The sequence below is a fragment of the Phoenix dactylifera genome, unplaced genomic scaffold (genome assembly GCF_009389715.1).
Source record: "Phoenix dactylifera cultivar Barhee BC4 unplaced genomic scaffold, palm_55x_up_171113_PBpolish2nd_filt_p 000275F, whole genome shotgun sequence".
Classification (NCBI taxonomy): domain Eukaryota; kingdom Viridiplantae; phylum Streptophyta; class Magnoliopsida; order Arecales; family Arecaceae; genus Phoenix; species Phoenix dactylifera.
The window spans coordinates 65814-72105 of NW_024067760.1; positions in this window are offsets into that span (position 1 = coordinate 65814).

Sequence of the window (6292 nt, forward strand, 5' to 3'; positions counted from 1 at the left end):
AAATAAACTATCCACATCATGCTAAAAAGTCCACTGGTTAAGAGACGAAACAGAGTTCTATCAATTCATTTAGTGCATTGTGACGATACAGCTAATTTCGGCACCTAGTACACTGCTAGTCCATATATTCTTTAATCTTATCAAGGGGTACCTAGCATGGAGTGATGACTTCAAGATCAACGAAAAGTGATGAGCACTATATTTAGTTGCACTCTTGTGATTCTATATAGTAGTGATTTTAAATCACCTTCACTTCTAAAATCATCTTCCAAACAGTTGTAGTTAAACCTGTTCTTGAGGACATGTTTCCACGATCATTCTGGAGCAACAATGTTGGGCAGAAATTTGAGGACGATAATGCTCCTCAATACAGCCTAGCCAACTCCCCATGCGAGAGACTCCATGCAAGGAAGCATCATTTGCGATGAAGCGTCGTCCATGAGTCTATCCCCAATTCGTCTTTGTCAGGGCTTTCAATTGTCATCTTCTTTTCTTCCTTTCACCCTTTTTTTGGTTGCCGCGGTTTCTTGTTTTTGTGAGGTATCTAATGTTTGATATACAGTCACACTAGCAATTAGAGAATTTTTTGGTTGAGAACTTTTTTTGAATGGATTTATTTGACAACTATAAAGAGGGTATGACTCTAATTTTGGATCGTTTCTTAGCTTGTGTAATCTATTTTTGACGAAGGTTCGCACTAAGTTTATTGATTGCTTAAACAATTTAAGCATTCTTCCTGTCGGTAACGGGGGATAACATAATGATATGCAGCTCAAGAAGCTGACCCTAACTAGATAGGAATAAGATTGGTTATATTTTCCTCGCATCTTAACCATCAAACCATGTATTGTTAATCAAATTAATTTAAAAAACATTAGCAGCAAAAACCATGTTATTTAGAAACACTATAACAAGTGGTTATTTGAGTAAAAATCAGCTTATTACAAATAAGATTATCTTTCTAACTTGGAAAAAGCAAACCAAGGACAACAAACCTATTTGAGACTAGATAGCCATGAAGGAAGAGCTCCCAAGAGTTTCATAAACTTTGTTTAAGAATCAGTAAGAAGATTGTTTTCATATCAAGTTGATAGACCTACCTTTGAGGAGTAGTAAGTGATCATTATCTTAGCAATTAGTTACACAACGTTTCTTTCTTTTACTATTTTCTCTTTTTTTTGTGATTATTTCTTCTGTAAGATCATCACCAGCCTCCATGTCTACGTTATGTTTAGTACAAATCTTAACCAAATGCTCAAGGGATCATTGCTAGGAATTACTTTTTCCTTGATTCTACCATGCGATCCATGTCTGTGTCACCTCAAGATCTTCGCATCTCATATGCACATTGCTGAGATCAAGATTGTTTTGTAGAGAATTTTGATGATTTCTGTTTCATTTTCTTCATTTAGTAGGTATTTGATCTTTTGTTTATCAAAATATCTTCATCAAGATCCAGATAATTATCTCTTGTGTTACGTGTGGAAATTGTGTTTAATTGTCTATGTGTAAATTTAACTATTTGTACTATTATTTGCTGCAATGGCTCCATTTCCACAGTTCCTGGTATCTTGGTTTTGCAAATGGAAATGATGGAGTACATGTATAGCAGCAATATTCATGCAACTTAATTTTTTCAAAAAAAGGGTTTAAACTGTTGTTTTCAGCAATTGATATTGGGATGATTGTTGTTCCTTTACCTATTGAGGGTTTAAGCGCCTTATGTATTTTAACATTTTCAGGCTCCTTTACGTTTTCATTTGACTGCCTTTATGTCTTACTAGGTGGTGGCATGTCCTTGTTATGTTCCACAGACAACAGTTTTTTAATTTCACTTACTGTGATAAACGAACATCTGACCATGGCAATGATTTTTAACGGTAGTTTCTTTTTTTTTTTTTTTTGTTCTCTCTCTTTTATTCCATGGTTTTGTTTTTCCACTGGTTGTGACAAAGGGACTTAGAAATGAACATGAACCATAACAATATTGATTAGCATGAAGCAAGGCAATCTGAAATTTTGGGTGATATGAACCCAACAAATTACTTTATACGCGTCCTCACATACTCTCCCCAATTAAACAGACTAAACATGTGCCTGCACGGGTCCTTACATACTCTCTCCGTTTAAGCCCCGACGTTCCTATTAGACTAAGGGTTCAAATCTAATCACAAGCACCACTAATCACAAGCACTATAATCGGTCCGTGGTCAGTCTCAATAGATCTGTGCTGCAGTGTTGCATAGTTCACATATGTTATGGGTCGGTTCATACTATTTGTAATAACTTAAGACCTCACTCAAAATAGCTAGCCGGAAAGTATTATTTGGATTCCTTGATTTTATATAAGTATCTAAAATCTTTCCAGCGAATAATCGATTTGAGACTAAACACACACCCGCACGGCTCCTCATAATGACCAACAGAAGAAATTTTAGAAGTGGGTTTCAAACATGTAGATGAACTATTCAAAAGATCATGAGGGATACCAGAAGGAGTATGATCAATCTTTATTGCTGGATAGTTTTATTAGAAGTTTATAGTGGAAGCTTGATAATAGTGTTTGAATTCTTATTCCTAGCCATGCCCAAATATCTTGTGAATGTAGATTCTAGACAGTAGATAAATAACTGCAAGGCTCATGCGGGGTATGGTTCCCCAATGAGTTACGATTTGAACTTCAATTTTGATTCTCTTTTCCTCTTAACCAATCATATTTCTATCCTTGTTCACTTATGTTGAATTCCTCCATGCATAAGGGAAGCATGCAAAGAAAAAATAAGTTGCCAGGTGCTTGATGTGTGATAAATTACTAGTTTAATAAAATTTAATATAAACCTCATATCTAACGTGTGAAAAGCAGGTTGCTGCCTGTCGTTCATTGTGTCGGTTTATGCTTTTGTTTACCATCTTGCCAATTTATCTAACAAGTTAGCAAAAGCGGCCCAATAAATTTGAAGGCCTAAGATGAATTCACTAATAATAATAATAAATGTATTTAAAAATTATTTGGGGGCCTCAATGTATTTGTAGCTAAGAGTCTTTAGATTTGGGGGCCTCAATGCTGCATTTATAGCTAAGAGTCTTTTGGGGGCTTCAATATATTTATAGCTAAGAGTCTTTAAATCGGAGTGTCATGTGACCGCCTAGGCCGTCCCTGCCAGTGAATATTCACCATTTCTACTTTTCCAGGCTATAATGATGAGAACTATTTGTGTTGGTTTTTTAGATCTAGTTGGGTTTCCAGGTGACAGCATGCAACCCCGTGCATGATAGCGTTCATTTCGCACGGTTGGGCGCTGCAAATAAATTATATTTAAAGGAGAATATTTATCCATGAGATTTGTTGTTAAATGTTATAATATTAGTATAGCATTTAGGGTTGAAATTTGGCCTGAGGGTGACCACGCCGGATGAAGCCGAGAAGACGCTGACCGGGACGGAGAAAGAGGGCCACCTCCTGTGCTCCGAGGTACCTGCACAAAGCTTTGGCTGGAGATTCCAGCAAATACCCTCTGATGGCTAAGTTAGAGTTGATCCAGAATTTTTTTGGGAGAAAAGTCCCTGAGTGTTTTTGATATGATTTATTTATAGTCCTCACAAGAGTGCCCAGGTGGCTAAGGCATGATCCATCCTCATCATGGAAGAAGATGGTCTTGGCCATGTGGCGTGTGGCCAAGGCCAGGGCTCACTTGAGGCACACAGTATGGGCAGCCCTTGTGCACGGCATGGTGTTGGCTGGTGTGGCAGGGTATGGCTCTTGGTAGCAAGCGTGGCTGGGGTAGCAAGGCATGGTCCTTGGTTGGCATGTCATGGCATGTCCAGCAAGCAATGGTTCGTGGAAAGGAGCTGGTTAGGCTGGGATGTTCAGCCACATGTGCGAGCGTAGGCGCGGCAAGCTTGGAGACCACGGCATGTGCTTGACGAGGTCGGCTCGGCCTTCGGCAGGGGCTGAGATCGGCCTGGCCTCTGGTCGAGGTCGGATCAGCCTTCGGCGGGGTTTAAGGTCGGCCTGGCTCTCAGCGGGATTAAGGCCTGGCCTACTCGACTCTGAGGTCTGCTTGGCAGGAATTGGGTGATTCCACGCTAGAGTAGGACGATCCATTTTGCCTCCCATCAATAGTATGCTTACATATAAATACTCTCTCTCATATGCATATGATGGAAAATGGACCAAGGAATGCATATTATTTTTGAAGAATTCAGAAGTTATAAGATGAACCTTAAATACACTATGCAAATATATTATTAACTAGGAGTTCTAATGTTGGTAGAATTCAAAGAAAGTTCTCATCTAGAACTTAATTTTTGGTGTGCAAATAGTTCTCATGGTCTAGACATTTGAACATGGAAGATGATTGGGAGCATAGTGAACTTTCAATTTTGTGTCTTATGTTAGGTTATCATTGGTCTAGTTCGTGTTTGCTCGATATAATATATATATATATATATATATATATATATATGGGGGGGCGGGTGTGTAACATATTGGATATTTTTGTTTGTGCTAGTTTTTCTTGTGTATATTGTCTCTATGTAGCTAAGTTGAATAAGAATGTTGCGGCTGAGTTGAACAAGGGTGATAAGTTGAACGGTGATAATTATGATATTTGGCACCAAAAAGTTCAATACATCTTTGAGGAACTAGAGGTTTTGGAGACACCAACCATACCATGGCTGAGCCTGAGCAAGGTACTTCTGCTCAACATAAAAGGAATCATGAGGCTTCTTAGAAGAGAGAACAACATTGCTTACATCATGTTGCTAAGCAGTATGTTGGATAATCTCATGTGTGAGTTTGAGGAGTACGACACAACTTAGAAAAAATGGCTTGTTCTGAAAGAAAAGTTTCGGGGTACTTCAGTTGCTAAGCTAAGGAGGTTTACTATCAAGTTTGGCTCCTACAAAAAGCACACAAATAATACCGTAAGACAACATCTTAGGAAGATGTCAAATATGAAAATGGAGTTGAAGGCAGCTGGCCATACCCTCCTTGATGAGTAATAGGTTCAAGCTATGATTAGATCCCCACTCAAGAGCTGATGCACAATGACAATATAAAGACTTTTCAAGAAATAGTGCATCATTTGGAACTAGAAGATGAGTTCCCCAAGGCAGCTAAATCTTTCAGGCTAGCTTATATAGCTGAATCTAACTCACACAAGGCTTCCAATTTCAAGCGCAAGAGAGGTTGGTAATTCTCCAAAATGGGTAAGGAGAAAGGGTGAGCATCTTACTTTGGCAAGGCTAACCGGCGCAAGAGAAGCAAGCTCGATGGTAAAAAAGGCAAGATCAAGATGTGCTGCTACAATTGTGGTAAGCCGAGTTACTTTGCGCATGAATGCATTGAACTGAAAAAGGTATATTCTTGCTCCATTTTACTAAATTATACTTATGTTTCTAATTGTTTTTTGCTTAGTGAATCAAGTCGGACTGTAAGCTCAGGAGCCATAGATCATGGAGCTAGAGATAGGGGAGCTGTTGCGTGGTACCATCAAATCAATCCTGACAGCTGGTGGATATATATAGGAGATAATTCGAGAGTTGGAATAAAAGGGATTGGCATCTGCAAGTTGGTGCAACAGGTTGTACCTTACTCCTACATGATGTTCTCCATGCACCAGATATTTGACATAATTTGGTTTCTATAATTGCCCTTCTTAGTTTGGGATATAGTTTGAACTTCCATGGTGCTTATGTAGTTATGTTGATATGTATTTAGAGGCAACTTATTATGGCTCTAGTTATTTATGTATAACAAAACTGGGAGTCCAGGTATTTGGGCTAATGTAGACCTCATCTCACTGATCATCTCATGAATCACATATGATCGTGTGCCTCTACATGTAAACTAGTGATGATGCTCTCTCTAACACCTGATGATGATGATGATGTAACAAGACTAAGAAATTACGTGCTGACATTCGAACCTGGTGCATCACTTAATGGGTCACAGTTATGGCAGGCACCATCCTATTGTTTCAGCAGCTACATAGATGGCGGCAATGACCATGGCAACGTACAAGGTGTACAAGGTGGAGACGAAAGCAACCCAAGGGGACTAGACATAAAGCTATTTTTGATCTTATGTTTAGGAGACTCATTTGAGACTGTCTTCATCATTTGGTTTCTAAAAAGTGAGATTTATTTGTAACACTAAAGTTTTATATGTTTCTAACTCCGAAGCCAATGAAAAGAGTGCAGCAAATGCCGATTCGCAAAGTAGTTTCAGAGAGACATGTTGAATGGATGGAGTATAAGAAACAAGACTTTCAATGTTAAATCTCTCTTG